Source organism: Pelophylax lessonae, assembly GCF_965119305.1.
Source record: "Pelophylax lessonae genome assembly, chromosome: 5".
NCBI lineage: Eukaryota > Metazoa > Chordata > Amphibia > Anura > Ranidae > Pelophylax > Pelophylax lessonae.
Window position 1 is genome coordinate 174,573,924 of NC_138772.1, and position 24,226 is coordinate 174,598,149.

A 24,226-nucleotide genomic window follows, 5' to 3' on the forward strand; every position below is an offset into this window, starting at 1 on the left:
AAAGTGAAGATTGTGTTAAAAATCCTTCTTCATCTGTCAGCAGCACAAAGGAGAGGGCAGAGAGACTGCAAATACACTGTGTGAGAGCTGATTGGAGGAAAGGAACACACCCCCCTCCGCAAAGCAGCAGAACTGGTTTGTGAATAGACAAGCTCCATTCTGAGCCCCCCCCCCCCCCTCCAACACAAATGTATCTCATGTGTGGGAGAAACATCTCAGAAGTGACAACAAAAAGTGGAACAAAGCACCAGAGAGAAACGACACTTAGAGCTTTGGAGAGAGATTTTCTAGTCATCAATATTTGTGTTGAGAAGAAAAAAGACTTGTATGTGCTACTAATGGAAATGGATTTACAACATAAACATGCCTTTACTAAACCTTCTTACATGACCTATAAAGGGAATGCTTTGGGTAATAAAAAATGCTGGTGTAATCTGTTCAGGTTTAGTAGCCTGCAATATTTGTATTGTGAAGAAATAAAAGATTTGTATGTGTTTTATATTCATATAGTGGTAAACAGCTCTATGATAATAGGCTATATATTTACTATACACAAACATGGGAATTACTTGCTGTACACTTAAAGGAGAAGTACAGCCAAAGCTTGTTTGACTGTACTTCTGTGGATAACAGGAGTGCAGTTAGTTCTACTCTCCTGTGACCGGTTTTCAGTAGACAGGGGGCTGAAGCCCGCTAATGGCTGACATCCCACACCCAGTTCAGGCTGGGGCAAGATTGCGATAATGAAGTTGGGATCCGCCCACATGCCTGGTCCGGCAACTAGCTCAGCCTCTCAGCGAGCCGCTGAGAGCCTGAGCCAGCTGCTCCCAACCCCTCCTCAACCCAGCATTCCAGTGAGCAAGGAGGGAGGGGAGTCGAGCAGAGAGCCAGTCACTGACAGTCACCAGCTCTCTACTCAGGGAGCCCTGAGAACCGAGCAATCGGTGGTGTTTGATTGCTCAGTTCTCAGTCTTCAGACCGATGCTGCATGCACCTAGGTAAGTATGTTTCTTAAAAAAGCACAAAACCCCATACTTCTCTTTTAACCATGGGGATTACTTGCATAGCTCCATCTATTATCCTGGAATTAGGAATAAATCCCTTAATGTGGGTATATGTGATGGAATGAGACATGTTGATACCTTCTGTACTAAGAACTAACTGTGTTAGATATGGTTTCACAATAGTGCTTACATATCTTGTACTGCTCTTTCTTACATGACCCAAAAAAGAAATGCTTTGGGGTAATAAACATGCTGGCCTATACTTTTTGGATGTATAGCCAACAATATGTGTTTTTGAAGAAAATAAGTTTAATGTGCAAAATATAGTAATTGATATAGATATGTTTATATCTTTTTACTGTACCTTCTTACATGACCTACAATGGGGATACTTTCGGTATATATTTATACTGGCCTAATCTGTTTAGGTTTAGTAGTTAGCAATATTTGAATCGTGAAAAAAGAGGGTTTATGTTCTATATATGTAGCAAGCAAAAAAGATATTCTACCATGCTAGCCAGGATTACATACAAAGGAAGAGAAGGTAGAAAAAAATGTCAAAGTGATACCCCTTAAGTCGGTCATAGACGGTTCGAATCTCAGCCAGTTCAGCAAGAACCGGCTAAAATTCGAACCATGTATGGGCAGGCTGAATGTACCCAAGTTAATCAATCAATCAACTTGGGTACAACCAGCCTATCGTATTTAACATGTGATTATTGCTAGTGGGTAATATAGCCGCTAGCAGTAATCACTGTGTTCTCCTGGCAGGAATGGCTTCCCTCACACTCCACGCTGTGGCTCAGCGGGAGAGATTCCCCCATCAACTCTAATTGTGTTGATCAGATCATCACCCATGGTTGCAGGAAAGAAAAAATGCTCTGTCTATTGCCAGCCTTACTGGCTACCCAAAATCTTAAAAAGCATAAACTTTTGGAAGCCCCCTCTCCAGGTATTATGATAACATTGGAAGTATTTTATATTATTTAATAAGCCACTAATAGGTATCACTAACATTTTTTTATCTTCCTTACCTATGTGCTTTATGAGTTAGTGGCTGTATAAATGTTCTGCATTGGTTATCCAGCGTCATGGTTATGTATATTCAATTCAAATAGAACGTATTCTGGTATTGAAAAAAGTATTCATAGTAAAGTTTCTTTTATGCAGAACAGCTTACATGTATACACTTTATTCTGTAAAACTTGATTTGAAAATTATGAGAAACACATTACCGGCATTATAAAGTGATGTTAAGAAGCTTAATAAACCTTTAGTGTGTAATGATCAGATGTGTGCTGTGCTTAAGAACACAGCTTTAAGTGCACTTGAGAGACTTTGGGACTACTAGAGAAGATTTTATGGCTGGTCAAGAGCTTCTGTTTGCGAACTACTGATCTGTAATGAAAAGTGTAGCTGGCACTTAATTGAACAGTGTGGGCAACATATATTAAAATAATATTAAACTTAAATTATGTTAGAGGTAAATTATGTAAAGAGGTAATAAGATGATCCCACACACATACTGTGTGTATATGTATATATATATATATATATATATATATATATATATATATATATATATATATATAAAGAGAGAGAGAGAGAGAGAGAGAGAGAGAGAGATTGTAGAATTAAAAAAATTATTGGAAAATATTCACACACAAACAAATTGCATATTGTTCCAAAAACACAGCGGTTTAGGGCTGTAAAACTTTCTTCAGGTAAGAGCATGAACAATACCTTTACATCCTTTTATATAAATACATTTTACACCAGGAATCAATTAGGTACTATTTAAGCACCTAAACAGAACAACATTTATTTTTAGTTACTCCATCCTAAATTCTATAGAGACAGCTAAACAAGATGCAATCTCCCCTCCAACATCACATAGAAAGTATTCCGGTAGCAAGCTATTACCAAAAGATAGACATATATGCTTTATAACTAGTAGCAAAATAATATCTCTTATAGAAAAATTCAATATATATAGACATTTTTAATTCAAATATGTCCACAGATGTTAAAAAATATATACATTTTTTTACACACAGATATGCCATATAAATTCCACACAAAACTTTTAATTCAAACATAAAATCCTCCAAATGAATCCCCCCAGAAAACTTTTTTACGTCTATATTAGAAAGCTCAATTCATTATAAAAATAAATGTAGATCAAGAGTAAAGTCAGAGTTTAAGTCTCTAGGTTATAATGTATCAAGGCGATTTATCCACTGTACTTCCAGCTTTTGTAAATGTAATTTCTGATTTCCACCTCATCTATTTTGAGGAAACGCATCAATTACCATATTTCTAAGTTGTGAGACTGTGTGTCCTATTTCCACAAATTGTCTAGCAAGTGGCAGGTTAGTAAATGTATCCATTATTGAATATTTGTGTCTAGCAATTCTATTTTTCACTTTCTGTGTTGTTTCATCCACATATAAGAAGCCACATGGGCACTTAATTATATATATCAAATATGATTGGTACCTACTTGATTTCTGGATAAAAGAATGTAAAGGTATTGTCATTTCATGTTTGTTCCTACCTGAAGAAGGGCACAAGCTTTATAGGCCAAAACATTTGTGTTTATGAAACAATATGCAATTTGTATGTGAATATTTTCCAATACATTTTTAAGTGTAGCAATCTCTGGATCTGTCTCTATATATGGCCTTTGGGAGTGCCTGAGTGCATGCACTGGGGGAGCATCGTAGTGCCGTTTGCCTCAGCTGTGAAGCTATATATATATATATATATATATATATATATATGCATATATATATATATAGTATCTCATAAAAGTGAGTACACCCCTCACATTTTTGTAAATATGTTATATTACCTTTTCATGTGACAACACTGAAGAAATGACACTTTGCTACAATGTAAAGTAGTGAGTGTATAGCTTGTATAACAGTGTAAATTTGCTGTCCCCTCAAAATAACTCAACACACAGCCTTTAATGTCTAAACCGCTGACAACAAAAGTGGGTACACCCCTAAGTGAAAAAGTTTAAATTGGGCCCAATTAACCATTTTCCCTCCCCAATGTCATGTGACTAGTTAGTGTTACAATGTCCCAGGTGTGAATGGGGATCGGGTGTGTTAAATTTGGTGTTATCGCTCTCACTCTCTCATACTGGTCACTGAAAGTTCAACATGGCACCTCATGGCAAAGAACTCTCTGTGAATCTGAAAAAAAAAAGGAATTGTTGCTCTACATGAGGATGGTCTAGGCTATAAGAAGATTGCCAAGACCCTGAAACTGAGCAACAGCACAGTGGGCAAGACCATACAGCGGTTTAATAGGACAGGTTCCACTCAGAACAGGCCTCGCCATGGTCAACTTATTTGGTTCAGATGGTGTCAAGCGTGTGTGGCAGCAACCAGGTGAGGAGTACAAAGATAAGTGTGTCTTGCCTACAGTCAAGCATGGAGGTGGGAGTGTCATGGTCTGGCACTGCATAAGTGCTGCCGGTACTGGGGAGCTACAGTTCATTGAGGGAACCATGAATGCGTACATGTACTGTGACCTACTGAAGCAGAGCATGATCCCCCTCCTTTTAGAGATTGGCTGCAGGGCAGTATTCCAACATGATAACGACCCCAAACACACCTCCAAGACAACCACTGCTTTGCTAAAGAAGCTGAGGTAAAGGTGATGGACTGGCCAAGCATGTCTCCAGACCTAAACCCTATTAAGCATCTGTGGGGCATCCTCAAATGGGGGATCGCAAGGTCTCCAACATCCACCATCTCCGTGATGTAATCATAGAAGAGTGGAAGAGGACTTCAGTGGCAACCTGTGAAGCTGTGTTGAACTGCATGCCCAGGAGGGTCAAGGCAGTGCTGGAAAATAATGGAGGCCACACAAAATATTGACACTTTGGTCCCAATTTGGACATTTTCACTTAGGGGTGTACTCACTTTTATTGCCAGCAGTTTAGACATTAATGGCTGTGTGTTGAGTTATTTTGAGGGGACAGAAAATTTACACTGTTATACAAGCTGTACACTCACTACTTTACATTGTAGCAAAGTGTTATTTCTTCAGTGTTGTCACATGAAAAGATATAATAAAATATTTACAAAAATATGAGGGGTGTACTCACTTTCGTGAGATACTGTATATATAAATATATGTATGTATATATATATATATATATATATACATATACATATCCATAGCTACATATACATATACATACACACCCTTTATTACCAAGATTATTGGGATGCCTGCCTTTACATGCACATGAACTTTAATGGCAGCCCAGTCTTAGTCCATAGGGTTCAATATTGAGTTGGCCCACCCCATACAGCTATAACAGCTTCAATTCTTTTGGGAGGCTGTCCACAAGGTTTAGGAGTCTGTCTATGGGAATGTTTGGCCATTCTTCCAGAAGCGCATATGTGAAGTTAGGCACAGATGTTGGATGAGAAGGCCTTGCTCGCAGCCTCCACTCTATTTTATCCCAAAGGTGTTCTATCGGGTTGAGGTCAGGACTCTGTGCAGGCCATTTAAATTCCCCCACCCCAAACTTGCTTATCCATGTCTCTCTGGACCTTGCTTTGTGCTCTGGTGCACAGTCATTATGGAACAGGAAGGGGACATCTCCAAACTGTTCCTACAAAATTGGGAGCATGAAATTGTCCAAAATGTCTTCTATGCTGACAGCTTAAAGCAGAACTCCAGCTTTTCCTCCCCAAAACAACAGATTCATTGTGCATGTAAATGAATCACTACCCGCCTGTCATTTTTTCTGTATCTTATCTTATTTAGCTGCAAAAAGAAAGTTTGTGTGTCTGTGATGTCACTCCTTCTCCTTGCTGAATTTCAAAGTTCTCTGACTTCCTGTTTCCTTCCTTTACCAGTCCTGATACTACATGTCCCATCATGCTTTGAGCCTCTGTAGTTCTGGGCAAGCTATGGGAGTCACTTGGAGCAGTTCTGGGAGTTGATGTGGGTGGGTCCAAGTGCAGATCACTCTTCAGTCTGCAAAGCAGGTGTAAATGTGTAATTCATGTCTTGCAGCATGCCAAAGAATAATGGCTTACTGAAAGACTACAGAGGAAGGGCTATGGGAGGTTATTATGGAGGTGTTTTCTTCATTCAATCCTGTCCAGCAGCAGCACAGCTAGCTTTAAGAACAAGCTGCGTATGAAGGGATTTCCTTTTGAACGATGCTGTGATCTGTGAGGTGAAACTTGGGAATCCTAATTAGGATGTATTCCATCCCACTCACCATCAGAGCTATGAAGGAAGTTACATAATTTGTAGACTCTGAAAGACTACAGAGGGGTGTGTTCTAGGCTAGAGATTGAGCAGGAAGTGGCTGTAAGGCCCTCAGTCTACATCCAGACTATACAGAGTGTCACATGGTACAAAACCTCAACTAAACCCAGAATATCAGAGGATCTGCAGACAACAGAGCAACATGGTTCAGAGGTATGATCTTTTCTGATCTATGCTAGAACCGATCATTCCATTCAGTTCTAGTAAAAAGAAAGTTGACATTCAGCTTTAGGAGTTCCCTTTACTAGAACTAAGGGGCCAAGCCCAATCCCAGAAAAACAACCCCACACCATAATCCCCCCTCCATCAAATTATTTGGACCAGTGCACAAAGCAAGGTCCATAAAGACGTGGACGAGTAAGTTTGAGGTGGGGGAATTTGACTGGCCTGCACAAAGTCCTGACCTCAACCGAACAGAGCATCTTTGGGATGAATTAGAATGGAGAATGCGAGCCAGGCCTTCTTGTCCAACATCAGTGCCTGACCTCACAAATGCAATTCTGGAAGTATGGTCAAACACTCCCATAGAAACACTGCTAAACCTTGTGGACAGGCTTACCAAAAGAGTTGAAGCTGTTATACAGTAGCTGCAAAGGGTGGGCCAACTCAATATTGAACCTTGTGGAATAAGACTGGGATGCCATTAAAGGTTATGTGCATGTAAGGCAGGTGTCCCAATACTTTTGACAATATAGTGTATAACATTGTATAATATAGTATTATATATATATATATATATATATATATATATATATATATATCACACTTCCCCAAACCATGTTGCACATTTATTATATTAAATAGATAATTATATTTTATGTTTTATTATGGTCGGTGCTAAAGAATATTGTCTTTTTTAACTATAAAATATTGCATATGGTTGTTTTGGATTTTAATATACAGACAGCAGTTGAAGATTTCAGCTTCTTTAAAGTGGAGTTCCGGCCTCAAATTTTTTTTTTGATAAAAATACCCCCGGGACAGTCAGGGCTAGTGCATTTAAGCAATGATAGCCTCTGAACTGTCCCCTGTTTCACTTACCTTTTAGAAGAAATACTTTCCTTGAAAATGTCATGTCCAGCGCTACCATCTCAGGTGTGGGCAGCTGAAGCCGGAGCGTCCTCTTTGGTGTCCTCTTCGGTGACATCGGAGTCCCAGAATGCCTTGCACTGGCCCTGCTCGTCACTTCCGGTGCAGGCGCGTCATCCCTGCACAGCTTCTGGGCATGCCCAGAAGATGTTCAGCAGGGAATAACGCACCTGCACCAGAAGTGACGAGCAGGGCCGGAGCAGGCGCATTGACTCCTGGGAGCGATGACGCTCAGCTCCCAGGAGTCAATGCATGAATGAAGTGACGGCACGGGCGGAGGACGAGGAAGGAAAGTAAGTATATTTTGTTTAAAAACAAGGTAAGTGAATCAAAAAAAAATTGTCATTATCCAATTCTTTTTCAGATAATGTACAGCAAGCAGATGGGGCAAAGTTGATTTTGAGGCTGGAACTCCGCTTTAAGTGTGTTTTCCAAGCTTTCCAAGCTCTACATTGCTGAAAAAAAGCCTGGTGTTTACTAATCCATTAGGTCAAGCTGAAATCCTCACACAAAATTGAATGTGTCAGAGCAGTGACTCCTTTCCCTACCTGTTTGCCTGTAAAGAGGGCTCTGAACCAAGTGTCAGTCAGCGAGAGAGACTTTGAAGGTAAAAAGCTTCTGCTATTTAGAAAACCTGTAATATTATGTAAATCCTGTGTCATTGCTGAACCTTATAGAAACATGTAAAGATTTTACTTACCTTTTTTTTAAATTATTAGTTTAAAATTATAACAAAAATCAAAATTCTTTCCAAACCGCTATAGTTTCTTTTTAAAGCGGACCAGTCATCTGTAATAAAAAACATTTTCTTTGTTGCACCTAAGGAGTGCCTCTACTTTCCTTTAACTGACACGAAGAGCGGCACCTGTCAACAATTCATAGATATTACAAGACTGACAGAAGAACTATCAAACTATGATTGTTATCTTGGATCCAATATCGTTTTCAAATCCCTCACCAAATATAATATAGGGATTTTACATTTCACTGTAGCTCCTTTGCAGTTATAATTCAAATTTAAAGTAGTGAAAAAAGTGGACACCTGAGAAACCAGCCTTCAAAAACCTAATAAATCCTTCATATTTCTAGCTTCATCACTGCAGATAACTCTAGCAAATGCCATGTTTGAATAGTTCCCTTGTTTCAAACATTTACTCAAAATGTTCCCTTTAGTTTTGAAATTATGGCCAGAGGAGCTCTTTTATTTGGTACCTGCAGGTATAAATCTCAAAAAACATTTGAGGATTGCGTCTTGAAAAGTGAAAGGACATATTTCCTGCTGAATACTTGTAATAGTTAGGTTATAACTTCAAAGGTACTGACAATTTATAAAAGTACTGATATTAAATAAGAATCAAATGCAAAAAATGTATAGACCCGTATCCTAAATCGGGTTACTTATATTAGCACCCCATATAAAGGTCAGTCAGGAATGAGGAAAACGTTACCTTTCTACAGAGCTCCTTTTTAAAAAGCCAAAAAAGTTTTGTTTTTTTACTTTACTGTGCAACAGATACTGTATATTCTCCTAGCATTTTTTCACACAGTCTGAACTTTCTAAAGGTTTTTGCAACTTATAAAATAAAGTAGTTGAGATCACAAATTTCTGCAATTATCACATTCTTAAGTAATTGTATGCATTTAAGTCTTCTACCTGTTCTGTACTGATATGTGCCTTGTTTTCTTACACCGTTTGTATTATTCTTCTGTACTTTTACTTAGATTTTCCAATACAATCTTTATGGAACAAAAAAAAAAAAAAAAAGAAAAAAATGAATAAAGTAGTTGAGATTGTTTAAATTCATATAACAAATATATATATATATATATATATATATATATATTTTTAATGACAGCTTATTTTTTATTTCTACATAAAAGGTCAAATTATATACAAATATGGTAATTCAAATGAAATGAAAAAAACAATGTGGGAGCCTTGGATGCAGACAAGATAATGACACCACCTACTCTGTAGCCTGGAAAGTACTTTTAACAGTAGCAGCAAAACAGACCAACATCAGCAACATAATGGGGTTCATTTACTAAAACTGGAGAGTGCAAAATCTGGTGGGGTGCATAGAAACCAATCAGCTTTCAGGTTTTCTATCGCTCAAGCTTAACTGAACAAGCTGAAGTTAGAAGCTGATCGGCTATCATGCACAGCTGCACCAGATTTTGCACTTTTCAGGTTTAGTAAATCAAACCTCACAGCAACTTTTGCACTATTTTTGCAAACTTCCAAGTGGTTTGCCCACAAGGATTTTATCAGTTTGTTATGACAGACACGACAGACAGACAGGCATGACAGAGTGGATTACTAGTGCTGAATTAGGTGCCGGTATTTTTCAGTGAACAGATGTCCGCAGACATGAAAGAATTCCATGCATCTGCTCCCATCATAAGACAAGATGAGACTACAGAGCAACAGGTCGTTGTGGCTTAATTTAGGGGTTAGGCCTCAGTTCACATTATGAGCCATATGTGAATCGCACAGGAACCGCACCACATTCCTGTTCAATTCACATGCAATTCTTTGCAGTGCGATTTGAGCCCATTCATTTTGAATGGGCTTAAATCGCACCGCATTGTACCAAAGTCTAATTTGGAACTGCACTGCAACATTACTTTTGTACCAATGTGATCCAGTGCAATCCGGTGTGGGAAAATGCACTGCGTTTGTGACCTGCATATGGGGAGCTGTCATGTCAGGGTGACCGTAGTGTAGTTAAGGGTGAACTGAGGCTGCCATGTCAGGGTGACCGAACTCTGCCATGTCAGGGTGACCCCACTTTGCAGATTCTGGGTTAGGGGTATACATATATACATATATATATATATATATCAAAAACGACAGTTTTTAAGAACTTTTTTTTGCCTGATTCATAGTCCCTGGGGCACTTTTTAGGGGCATTTATTGGGTTTAAGGCTTCAAAATGGTGTTTTTTGATTCCAGAGGTTCAGGTCCCATTGATTTCAATGGGGTTCTGGAATCGGAACCAAACTTTTGGAAAAATTTGGGTGTTCTGCTCGAACCAAACTTTTCAAAAGTTTGATCATCCCTAATAGGCTGTTTACTTTGCAAGGTAAGATTCCCTTAGTTTAGTGAATAGGGTAAAGCTCTGCTGACTTCTATCATCCAATCATGTACAAGCATAAATGCAGTTATTTTTTGTTTTGTTTTGTTTTTCTTTGCAAATGATTGACTATGCATTGCAAAGTGAATTTTCACCACATTCACTAAGTTAAAGGAAAATCCCCTTGCAAAGTGAACAGTATATATTCCTTTGGAAGGTCAACCCCTCTGGGTCATTAGGGGTGACAGTTGAATAACAGGCAGAACAGAAGTCGGGTCCTCAGACAGTTGGTTAGAGCAAACAATAGATAGTAGCTGGATGAATGCCCAGTCAGCTGGATAAAGGCCTAGTCAGGTGAAGACAAATCGACTCTAACCAGAGTCCGGGTTTCAGGCACGTTAACAGGGCAATGGCTGACAAATATCAGAAATAACAAGTTGATGCTCAAGATAAGCTCTTACCAGCTAAGCCACAAAATGCATGCTTGTCCCTGATGCCAAAAGCCTAAAAATGAATATTACAAGTGCCAAGATAGATCAGACATCATATGTTTTGGACCCAATTTGCATGAAAAAAATCTGTTGGGGGGTTGTGTTTCTTTTTTTTCTGTAGGTTCCTAACACATTTTTGTCTGTCTTAAGGATTATGCATTTCTCTTACCTAGGTTTATTTTAGTTTTCCACTTAAAACTCAACACCAGATTTTGGGATTCTAACCCTGTACACACATCTTAGGGGGTCTGCATTTTAAGTGGGACCTCTATTTGCTTAAAGTGGTTGAAAACCCTCATATACAGTGCATTCGGAAGTATTCATAGCGCTTCACTATTTGAACATTTTGTTATGTTGCAGTGTTATACAAAAATGGATTAAATTCATTATTTTCTTCAAAATTCTACACACAATACCCTATAATGACAATGTGAAAGAAGTTTGTTTGAAATATTTGCAAATTTATTAAAAATAAAAAAAAATTGCATGCATATAAGTATTTACAGCCAAAATATTTTGTTGAAGTACTTTTGGCACCAATTACAGCCTCAAGTCTTTTTGAGTATGATGCCACAAGTTTGGCACACCTATTTTTGGGCAATTTCTCACATTCTTCTTTGCAAGAACTCTCAAGCTCCATCAGGTTGGATGGGGAGCGTCGGTGCACAGCCATTTTCAGATCTCTCCAGAGATGTTCAATCGGGTTCAAGTCTGGGCTCTGGCTGGGCCACTCAAGGACATTCACAGAGTTGTCCCGTAGCCACTCCCTTGTTATATTGGCTGTGTGCTTAGGGTTGTTGTCCTGTTGGAAGATTAACCTTCGCCCCAGTCTGAGGTCCATAGCGCTCTGGAGCAGGTTTTCATCAAGGATGTCTCTGTACATTGCTGCAGTCATCTTTCCCTCGATCCTGACTAGTCTCCTAGTTCCTGCCACTGAAAAACGTCCCCACAGCATGATGCTGCCACCACCATGCTTCACTGTAGGGATGGTATTGGCCAGGTGATGAGCGGTGCTTGATTTCCTCCAGACATGACGCTTGCCATTCAGGCCAAAGAGTTCAATCTTTGTTTCATCAGACCAGAGAATTTTGTTTCTCATGGTCTAAGAGTCCTTCAGGTGCCTTTTGGCAAACTCATGGCAAACTAATCCAAAATTAGAGCAGCAGGGATAGCCAAAGGAAAGGCTGTTGGTTTACATATAAAGCAATCATATCATCTTGGTCTGGTGAGTGTGGAGATAAAGGAGGGGAGTGTTGGTTTGCACATGGAACACTGAATGTTTTGAATTCTACAGCACAGAGCACTTTGAAGCCCTACGGACTTTAAACAGTATATGTTTATATACTTTTTTGCAGATTTGTTTTAGGCACAAAGCATTTTATTACATATATCAATTTTGTATATATGAATTGACACTATGGTCATGAAACACTTTACAATTATGAATTAATTTAACTGTTTATTGGATCACAAATAGCACAGAAGAGGAAAAAAAACAGTATTATAATTAACCACTTGCCAGTCAGCCCCTCACAGGCAAAGTGACGTAGGGCTACGTCACTAGCTTGTGAGGGTCTAGGGAGCTCCCGCGCGCCCCCGGAGGCGCGCTCCCGCGTGGTCACGGACCCTCCCGCGCGTGTGACCGGCGGACCCGATGTCCGCCAGTCACTCGGCGATCGGCGGGGGAGAGGGAGAAAGTCAGGCGGCTTGTGTAAACAAGCCACCTGTCATTCTCCTCGGTGTAAAAACACTGATCACACGGATCTACTATGTAGATCCATTGATCAGTGTCCTTACAGCTCAAGCCACAGCCAATCACAGTAGAAAGCATGCCCCTAGGGACACACACAGCCCCTCCCTCCCAAATAAAGTTAACCCCTTCACTGCCAGTGTATTTTTACAGTAACAGTGCATATGTATAGCACTGATTACTGTAGAAATGTCACTGGTAACCCCAAAAGTGTCAAAAATGTCAGTCAAGGGTCCGATCTGTCTGCCCCAATGTCACAGTACCGAAAAAAAAAATCGCAAATCGCCGCCATTACGCGTTAAAAAAAAAAACAACAAAAATGACAAAAATCTTTCCCTTTGTTAGTAAACGCGATAACTTTTGCGCAAACCAATCAAAATACGCTTTTTGCGATTTTTTTTACCAAACATAGGGTAGCATAAAACAAATTGGCCGAAAATGTTAAAAAATTTTGATTTTTCAATTTTTTTGGGGGGAATTTCATATAAAAAAATGTGAAAAATATTGCTATTTTTGCAAAATTTACGCTCTTTTTTTGTTTATAGCGCGTGATCAAAAAATCGCACAGGTGATCAAATACCACCAAAAGAAAGCTCTGTTTGTGGGAAAAAAAGGACGCCAAATTTGTTTAGGTACAGCGTCGCACGACCGCGCAATTGTCTGTTAAAGTCACGCAGTGCCGAATCGCAAAATACCCCCTGGTCGGAATGGGGGTAAAATCTTCCGGGGCTTAAGTGGTTAAGCACTTTATTGTAGATCAAACAATAGTAGCACTGCATATGTTTTTTTTTGGTTTGATTAGGATTGTCCCTTGGATGGTAGTGATCATTGTGCAGGCAGCTACACTAAGTACCGTATTTAACCTTTAGCGCGTAGCTTATCATATTTGGTATAAACAAGCATATTTGTTAGCTTTAGCTTGACAGCTACAATTATTCCCTTGCAGCCCCATGAAAATTATGAACAAACACATCTGATAAACATTCTTTTAAATATTTCTTGGACAGGATGTATTTTTTAAAGCGATTTACATCATGCCAGGGGCATTAATATTAGATTTTATTGCGTTTTTAATTATTCATGGTATAAGCACTTAGACACACAGAATATAAAATACTGATGAAACATGGTTTAAACAAAATTTTCATGAAATCAGTAATGTAATTTTCTCACTAATTATGGAGTTACCCTAATGGGACACCCACATTTGAAGGTAGACCACAGCAAATTAGTCTACTCTACAAGATAAATGATTTTGTGCAACCTTTTGCATGACTGCTTAGCATACTAATGAGATGAGAATCTTAAAATTATATATTACTCTTTTAATATTTTGAATGTTTATTAAACTCTCCAATGAACGCGGTACTGTATGCTCCCATGGAACCTATGGGAGTCAATGATCAATTGTATCTCATACTCCCCATGGTTCTCAAACTGAATGGGCATGGTACCAAGGGGGTGGAGCGGTTGCACACCAAAGGTTTTAATAAGGAAACATGAAATACATTCAAAATATGCATGTTAGAAGGAAGGTCTAAAGCATAAGCCACTGGGTTGATCCTACGGAGAATACAAAAAGGCCCAATATACAGTGGTGCTAGTTTCAGTGAGGGAACATGGAGTCAGAGGTTACGAGATGACAGCCAGACCCTCTCCCCAACCTGGTAGGAAGGCGCAGGTAGGCATCGGCGGTCAGCATGGAATCTTTACTTATCACTGGCACATTGCAAGGACTCTGGGACCTGCATCCGAGAGGAACAGAGATCACAAAAAATGCTGCTCTAATGCAGGAATTCTTTGAGGAACAAATGTGTCAGGAAACATGAATGTCTGGAAACCATAATTCGCCATAAACTGAGACAATTGGGAAGCACCATTGATGGCATTATTGTGAGAAAACTCTGCCCATGGTAAGAAGTCTGACCAGTTGTTATGGTGGTCAGAAATTTAGCAACATAGAAACTGCTCAAAAACTTGGTTGGCTTGTTTTGTGGCCCCATAGGACTGTCGGTGATATGCAGAGGAGAAGTAAAACTGAATTCCTAACTGTGCACAAAAGGCTCGCCAAAACCTGGACACAAACTGGCTACCCCTGTCCAAGATGATAATCTTGGCTAGCCCATGTAACTGAAAGATCACCCGAGCAAAAATGGGTGCCAGTTCTTTGGATGTAAGCAACTTCTTTGGATGCAGGCAACTTCTTAAGTGGAATACAATGAGACATCTACGAGAACTGGCCAACCACCATGTGTTGCACTGGGAGTTAGGTAACTCCACAATAAAATCCATAGACAAATGGTCCCAAGGCCTCTCTCCCTATGGTATGGGTTGTAGGAGGCCCACTGGAAGATGTTGTGGTGTCTTGTTCTGAGCACACACATGGAACAAGTGGCTATGAAGGTGGTTACATCAGCGCGGAGACTAGGCCACCAGAATTGTTGAGAAATAGACCAAATTAGCTTAATCTTCCCAAGATGACCAGCTGCCTTGGGAAAATGGTATGTCTGGAACAAAGCTGTGCGGAGATTCTCGGGGACAAAGTAGTGGTCACAAGATTTTTCAAGAGGAGAATGGATCTGAGCAGCAAGAATTCTGTCCCCCAAAGGTGAAGTGATACCAGTGCGAATAGTGGCTAGAATTCAATCTGGAGGTATCACAGGAGTAGGAACCGACTCCATCTTGGAGGAAGAGGAAAACTGTTTTGACAATGCATTAGCCCTTACATTCTTAGTACCAGGTAAGAATGAGGCTATGTAATTGAAGCTTGATAGAAAAAGTGCCCTCTTCTGGGAGATAGGTGTTTAGACTCCGACAAAAATGTTAGCTTCTTATGGTCAGTCAAAATGAGGACCGGCACAGATGTACCCCTCGAGGAGATGCCTCTATTCTTTAAGAGCTAAAATGATAGCTAAGTGCATTCTGCAGAAGACACTTTATTAGAAAAGTAGCCACAAGGATGCATAGTGCACTCAGAGGTAGGACGTTGAGACAGAAGGACGCCAACTCCAGTTTCAGAGGCATCAACCTCAAGAATGAAGGGTAGCATAGGATCAGGATTTGCCAGCGCAGGAGCTGAAATGAAGGCAGCCTTGAGAGACTTAGAGGCTTTATTGGAAGACCAATTCTATGGGTTACTGCCCTTCCTGGTCATATCAGTCAGGGGTTTGACCAGAGAAGAGAAATTATGAATACATTTCCGACAATAATTGGCAAAGCCAAGAAAACATTGTAGCAGATGTAGACCTACGAGTTGAGGCCAATGTAGAACTGCAGATAGTTTCTCTGGGTCCATCAAAAAACCAGCTGCAGAAATGACATAACCCAAAAATGTAACCACTTTCTGAAATAATGTCTTACTGCATTGTGGTGACCAGGAAAGAACCTCAGCATGATGCCGATCAAAAGAGGGGTTGTGTCTCTGTAATTAGGTATAACCAATGACCACTGGGTAATGAGGTGAGGAAATAACTTGAAATTGGATTATCTCATGGTGCAGGTCTCCCATCAATAGCCTCAATGTCAAGTGGAGTGGCACAAAGCTGCAGTGCAATAGAGTACTTAGAAACAAAGGCGCTACCTATGAACAGGCCTGCAGCCCCAGAGTCAATTAGAGCCTGTATATCGATGGGCGATGCAGACCAAGAAAGGGTAACAAGAGGCTTATCCTTCAGGATAACTGGGGCTGCAAAAATGCCACATAAGGTCTGTCCCCTACAGGACCTCAAATGCGGATGTTTCCCGGGCATGTAGGACAAGACTTCAATACGTGACCTGCCTGGTCACAATAAAGACACAATCTCTCCCTCCTCCTCCGCAGAGAGACGTGTAAAGCCCAATTGCATTGGTTCTACTTCACTCGCGGACTCGGTACCAGGAGGCATGGGAGGTGAGGGAGGCAAAGGGTGGGAATGCAAAGCTTGGAGCCAAATGTACAGGAGGCTTCCGCAAGCGCTCCTTAAAAGAAAGGTCTCTCTCGGAGACTGGAGTCAATGAGAATGGCAAACATGATTAACTTCTCCAGAGCTGTAGGTATGTCTCAGGCTGCAATCTCATTTTTAATGTTATTCGAGAGACCATGAGAAAAAGCAGCCACGAGGGCCTCATTGTTCCAAGCAACCTCTGCTGCCAGGGTACAAAATTCAATGGCAAAATCGGCAACAGTTCTCGTACTCTGCTTGATGGACATGAGGCTCTTGGCAGCAAAAGAGGAGTGAGCGGGAACGTCAAATACCTTTTTAAAGGAAGCCACAAACTCAGGGTAACTCAGGACATTGGGTTTTTGCATCTCCCATAGAAGGGTTGCCCAGGCCAAGGCTCTATAAGTAAGTAAAGAAATAATGAAGCCTACTTTGCTTCTGTCCATGGGGAATGCCTGGGGCAGCATCTCAAAATATATCCCAACCTATTTGAGAAACCATCTGCATTGAACTTAATTGTCCCCAAAACACTGGAGAAGCGGGGCGGAAACAGACATACCTCTTACAGAGGTAATATTCAAGGCGGGTGCCTGCACAGAGACTGGAGCAGCTGCAGGGATGACCTGCAACACTGGTTGTACCAGAACAGCCACAGTGTGAGGATCCAGGTGAACAGTATCAATCAGGAGCGTCTGTAATGCTGATCAATGCAGCGGTCCTGCTCATCCAATCTGGAAAAATTTTTTACCACTATGTGGATTGCCTGCATCTTCTGAATTCATGGCGTTCGCCTACTGTCAGGAACCATGAATCAAACTAAGACAAAAAATGCAGTAAAATCACACTAATATAATGGTAAAAAATGGTACAGAACAGTAAATGTAGTCAAAACAAAAGGCAGGGGTCAGAAGTCAAAACAGAAAGTAGGAAAAGCCAGTGATCAGAAAACCAGAAGTCAGCATAGTTGGAGGCAGAGGAACAGGATCAGGAACCACAAGGGACGTCGGCCAGGCAAAGTCTTTTACAGGAACACAGCAGAGAAACTCCAAAGATGTTCACAAGTCGAAGGCAGGAAAGGAATGAAAAAGGCAGCTAAGGCTGGCCATACACTATACAATTTTCTTATTCAATTTCCTTTAGATTTACCTTTAACTATGTAGTGCAAGGGCCTGCCTAATTGCATACAAATTGAAAGTGTTTAGGTTTGACCCTATATTACATGGTTTTGGTAAATCTAAAGGAAAGTTGAACAAGAAAATTGTATAGTGTATGGCGAGCCTTAAATTGCCAGAAGTGGCTGGCTGTAGGCAGGACTGACGAGCTGATAATGATAACCAGGTGAGCCACTAAGGAGACAATGAGTGCTGACTTAACTGACAGCCGAGCAGCCTGAACACAGAGAAGAGAGCTGCTGCAACCCTGACAATTGCAAAATATTTTAGCTATGAGAGATGAGGTGTTAACTTCATATACTGCCTAATGTTTTAAACTGACTTTTTAAAGCTGAAAATTACTTAATTGTTTTTTACTTTTATTTGAAGTTATGTTATTTGCAGATCCCAAATGAAAAAGCACACAGAAAGATTTTACACTAAAACAATGAACAGTAAACTACATTGTACTATCAGGAAGAGAAAAAAAGGACCTAAAAACATTAGTGTTATAGGATTTTAAAGTGCCAGCGAGCCAACAGTACCAAAAACTGACATTTACAAATTTCTTTATAATGAAAATTGAGCAAAAAATCCCTATAGATAATAACACAAAGCTCACAAAGGAAATCTAATAAAGGGGAATGTAAAAAACTGTCAATGATCATTATGTGACACTTTTTATGTATATGTTATGAATGTAGTTCTTTTATTTCAACAGGCTGAAAGCAAAATCAGAATGTGTTTCTCTGTCAGTTTATAATATGAAAAAACTTTTTCCTGCAACCCTAAAACATCTAAAAAAAAAAAAAAAAAAAGGTTGAAAGAGCATCTAAACAAAACATGTAACACCAAATGTAACACTAAGAAATAAAGCCAGTTAGGTGACATTGCTCCGGTCCTCCAAGGCCATAGAGACTTCTTGCCTGAGGAGACAGTGGACCGGATCATTTTCCCCGGTACCGACGGGTCCAGTAAGCGGGGAAAACTACTGGGAGGCAGCGGGAGAGGGGGGGACCTCTCCCCATAAGGGTGATCCAACAGGGAATCCACCACTGGGACCACCATTCTGTTAAAGCGGACTGCCAGCCGTTTAAAAAAATACCGGGGTTATGGCAGCTATCTGCTGCCATAACCCCGGTATTCAACATCAAAGTACCGACGTAAAGCTATGGGCAGAGGCACTTAAACTATTGGAAAATAGGAATATTTGCATAACAATCAGTGTAATCTCTGTGAACAGTAAACAGCAGAGCCACTTTCAGATAGTAGAAGACAGCAGATCCATACAAGTATTTTTATTGTGCTATATTTCTCAGAGATGGGCTGGGACCATTTGCATTGAAAAATTTCCTAAGCATTTTTATTCATAATTGCCCTATGGGGTCTATATATCAGTAAGTGTTTTCCCCAAAATGTACACAACTTTCACCCAAGTTTCACATACTTTTATAATATACTGTTATCGTATGTGAGAAATTTATAAAATTTAAGTGAAAGCTGTTGGAATCTTGAGTGAAAACATTTTAAATATCCCTTCTGTAGCAAATCTTGTTATGGCAAATCTTTCAATAACAAATCTTGTACAGTACAATAGTACAGTATTTCACAAAAGTGAGTACACCCCTCACATTTTTGTAAATATGTTATTATATCTTTTCATGTGACAACACTGAGCTACAATGTAAAGTAGTGAGTGTACAGCTTGTGTAACAGTGTACATTTACTGTCCCCTCAAAATCAATCAACACACAGCCATTAATCTCTAAACAGCTGGCAACAAAATTGAGTACACCCCTAAGTGAAAATGGCCAAATTGGGCCTAATTAGCCATTCTCTCTCCCCAATGTCATGTGACTCATTAGTGTTACAAGGACCCAGGTGTGAATGGGGAGCAGGTGTGGTAAATTTGGTGTTATCACTCTCACTCTCTCATACTGGTCATTGGAAGTTCAACATGGCACCTCATGGCAAAGAACTCTCTAAAGATCTGAAAAAAAAAAATTTGCTCTACATAAAGATCGCCTAGGCTATAAGAAGATTGCCAAGACCCTGAAACTGAGCTGCAGCCAAGACCATACAGCGGTTTAACATGACAGGTTACACTCAGAACAGGCCTCGCCATGGTCGACCAAAGAAGTTGAGTGCACATGCTCAGCGTCATATCCAGAGGTTGTCTTTGAGAAATAGATGTATGAGTGCTACCAGCATTGCTGCAGAGGTTGAAGGGGTAGGGGGTCAGCCTGTCAGTGCTCAGGCCATACGCTGCAAACGGCATCAAATTGGTCTGCATGGTTGTCATCCCAGAAGGAAGCCTCTTCTAAAGATGATGCACAAGAAAGCCTGCAAACAGTTTGCTGAAGACAAGCAGACTAAGGACAAGCATTACTGGAATCAAATTCTGTGGTCTGATGAGACCAAGATAAACTTATTTGGTTCAGATGGTGTCAAGTGTGTGTGGCGGCACTAGGGAGCTACAGTTCATTGAGGGAACATGAATGCCAACATGTACTGTGACATACTGAAGCAAAGCATAATCCCCTCCCTTCTACAAGATGACCACTGCCTTGCTAAAGAAGCTGAGGATATAGGTGATAGACTGGCCAAGCATGTCTCCAGACCTAAACCCTATTGAGCATCTGTGGGGAATCCTCAAATGGGAGGTGGAGGAGCGCAAGGTCTCTAACATCCACCAGCTCCGTGATGTCATCATGGAGGAGTGGAAGAGGACTCCAGTGGCAACCTGTGAATCTCTGGTGAACTCCATGCCTAAGAGGGTTAAGGTACTGCTGGAAAATATGTTGGCCACACAAAATATTGACACTTTGGGCCCAATTTGAACATTTTTAATTAGGGGTGTAATCACTTTTGTTGCCAGTGGTTTAGACATTATTGGCTGTGTGTTGAGTTATTTTGAGGTGACAGCAAATTATTTTACAAGCTGTTATACAAGCTTTACACTCACTACTTTATACTGTAGCAAAGTGTAATTTCTTCAGTGTTTTCACATGAAAAGAATAAAATATTTAAAAAATGTGAAGGGTTTACTCAATTTTGTAAGATAATGTATGTAGGGTGAGTCCCCATTTGTTGGCTATTGGCGCCATGTAAACGCTAGACTCACTCCTTTTTACATAGGACATTCAGCCACCTGTTGTTTAAGAGAAACTTTGCCATACTCTGTCATTGTATCCTATGCTCCTGGCCTGAGGCCAGCTCACACACATATTCTAGGCTTGAGGCATGTAACTTGGAATAAACCAATTTCCATTCAAAGTGCATTTTGAACACTTTACAGCAACTCTTCTCAAGTGCATGTCCATCATAACAGCGTATTTCCACAGAATCAATGACAAAGTCTATAGTGCAGAACACCAATGCTACAACGACATCTTGACAGTGATATCAATTCAGTGCACAGCACTATCAAATTGGGTTAGCCATCTTCTCATGTCTTAGCAATAAGCCCCTTGCATTACTTAGCTCACTACATAATTCCTCAGTCATAGACTACAGGGCCTTTCTGCACCAAGCCACAGACCTGCAGTTGAGGGTCAGGGGTGGCAAGAGGACACCACCTGCTTCTGTAATGATGTTCATCTGTCCCTTTTATTGGTGCTGCTCAGTGGGGCACTCTCACTCTCACATTACTTGCTGAATTACATGGTGCTGCACAGGGGTGCACTGTTCACATACCCCACTCTGACTAGGCCCCACCCACAGCTAGAATTTATATGGGCATTCGTTCAACCCATGACTTCACTACAGGATGGGCAGAACTTCATGGGACACTAACACCTGCCAACAAGCATGTATTTCTTTACCATTTGACAAATCTTTGTGGGAATCTTTTAGGCCAGTGGTGGTCAACTTTCATAATATGGAGAGCCTCAAGACATCACTAAAGGTCCGCACAAAAAAAAATTGTGAATATACTGTCAGAGAGAGCAGACATACAACAGGATAAAATCAAAGACTATAAGAGTGCTAAAAGAAATGGTCAGACACTGTGGACTTAAAACAGGAGATGGTCAGAGACTAAGGACATGGTACAACAGATGGTTACAGACTGTAAACATAATACAAGAGATGGTCAGACACTACAAACGAGATACAAAAGATTTTCAGAGACGGTAGGCATAGTACAGGAGATGTTTAGGAACTGCAGACATGATACAAGAGATGGTCAGAGACTGCAGACATGACAAAAGAGATAATCAGGGACTGCAGACATGGTAAAAGAGATGGTCAGGACTGGGGACATGTAGGAGATGGTCAGTAGGGATGATCGAACGGTTCGGGGTGACCATCGGTTCGGCCCGAACATTGGGTGTTCGAGGTTCGGCCGAATTTAGAACTTTTTGCCCAAAAAGTTCGGAATTCGGCAACCAGAACTGCCCAAAATGCAATGCTTCAGGAAATGGGCTTTAAAAGCCGTGATTGGACCAGAACCATTAGCAAAAGCCAATTGAGGGGGCAGGAGAATGCTAGGAATGTGATTGGAGTGACTAGGGGTTCCCTAGACCAATCATTAGTGAATACGCCCCCCAGTATATAAGATCGCCCCCGCCATATTCCTAGCATTGTTATACTGGACATGGAAGAGAGTGGAAGCAGTTCTGTTAATTTTACTTTAAAAGTGTAATTTAGCTATTTTTAGTGTGAGGAAAGGGATATCTAGTGTAGTTAGAGTGCTCCTTTACACTTAAGTTAGCTTCGAAAATTTAGTTTCTGTAGGGAAAGTGTTAAGTGTAAGGGGACCGTAGTGTAGTGTAGGGTTAACTGACAGTGACTGCTATGGAAGGGTGACAAAACCCTTGCATAGCAGGGTAACCGCTATAGAGAAATGACAATTGCTTCGGCACACCCATATGGCTTCTCACCAGCCAAGCATTTTTTATGCTGCAGGGGCTGCCACTGCCAGTGCTTTTTTGAGGACATGTTTGATGTCAGACATGACATCTGAACATGTGTATTTGGGGTATATATACACATATATGTCTGAATATATACCCCTAGACATATATAGGTGTGATAGTAGCAGAAATAAATGCTTGCGCTAATTAAATCATTTACAGTAATATATTTCTGCTACTATCACACCTATATATGTCTAGGGGTATATATTCAGACATCTATGTGTATATATACCCCCTATACACATGTTCAGATGTTTTGCCTGCCTCAAAAGAACCCAAAAAAATGCCAAAAAAACGCTAGTGTCAAAAAAAAAATGCCCAGGTGTGTTTTTGCTGGCATTTTTTGGGGGGTTTTGGAGGCAGGCAAAACATCTGAACTTGTGCACAGTACCACTATACACAAGTTCAGATGTTTTTTCTGACTCCAAAGAACCCAAAAAAATGCCTGCTATTAAAGCGGTAAGGTGCTGTGCAAAGCGAGAAACCATATTGGTGTGATCTGAAAGTTTTCTAATACAAACAATCTTTTTTTTTTTATGGTTCTGTACATGCTACAGAGCTGAAACTTCACATGTACACCTTTTAGACCCCACAGATCTAAAATCCAAAAATCTCTCTCTTTTTTTTTTTTTTTTCAATAATTGGCTTTTTTTTATCAAAAATGACAATTTTTAAGAACTTTTTTTGTGTGATTTTGTGTCTGGGGGGTCTAAAAGTTGTACCTGTGAAGTTTCAGCTCTGTAGCATGTCCAGAACCATAAAAAAAAGATAGTTTGTATTAGAAAACTTTCAGATCACACCAATATGGTTTCTTGCTTTGCACAGCACCTTACCGCTTTAATTGCAGGCATTTTTTTGGGTTCTTTGCAGTCAGGAAAAACATCTGAACTTGTGTATAGTGGTACTGTGCACAAGTTCAGATGTTTTGCCTGCCTCCAAAACCCCCCAAAAAATGCCAGCAAAAACACACCTGGGCATTTTTTTTTTGACGCTAGCATTTTTTTTTGGCATTTTTTGGGGTTCTTTTGAGGCAGGCAAAACATCTGAACTTGTGTATAGTGGTATATATACACACATACATATATTTATATACACACCTAGACATATATAGGTGTGATAGTAGCAGAAATATATGCTTGCGCTAATGAAATCATTTATAGTAATATATTTCTGCTACTATCACACCTATATATGTCTAGGTGTGTATATAAATATATGGATGTGTGTATATATACCACTATACACAAGTTCAGATGTTTTGCCTGCCTCAAAAGAGCCTCAAAAAATGCCAAAAAAACGCTAGCGTCAAAAAAAAAATGCCCAGGTGTGTTTTTGCTGGCATTTTTTGGGGGGTTTTTGGAGGCAGGCAAAACATCAGAACTTGTGCACAGTAACACTATACACAAGTTCAGATGTTTTTTCTGACTCCAAAGAACCCAAAAAAAATGCCTGCAATTAAAGCGGTAAGGTGCTGTGCAAAGCGAGAAACCATATTGGTGTGATCTGAAAGTTTTCTAA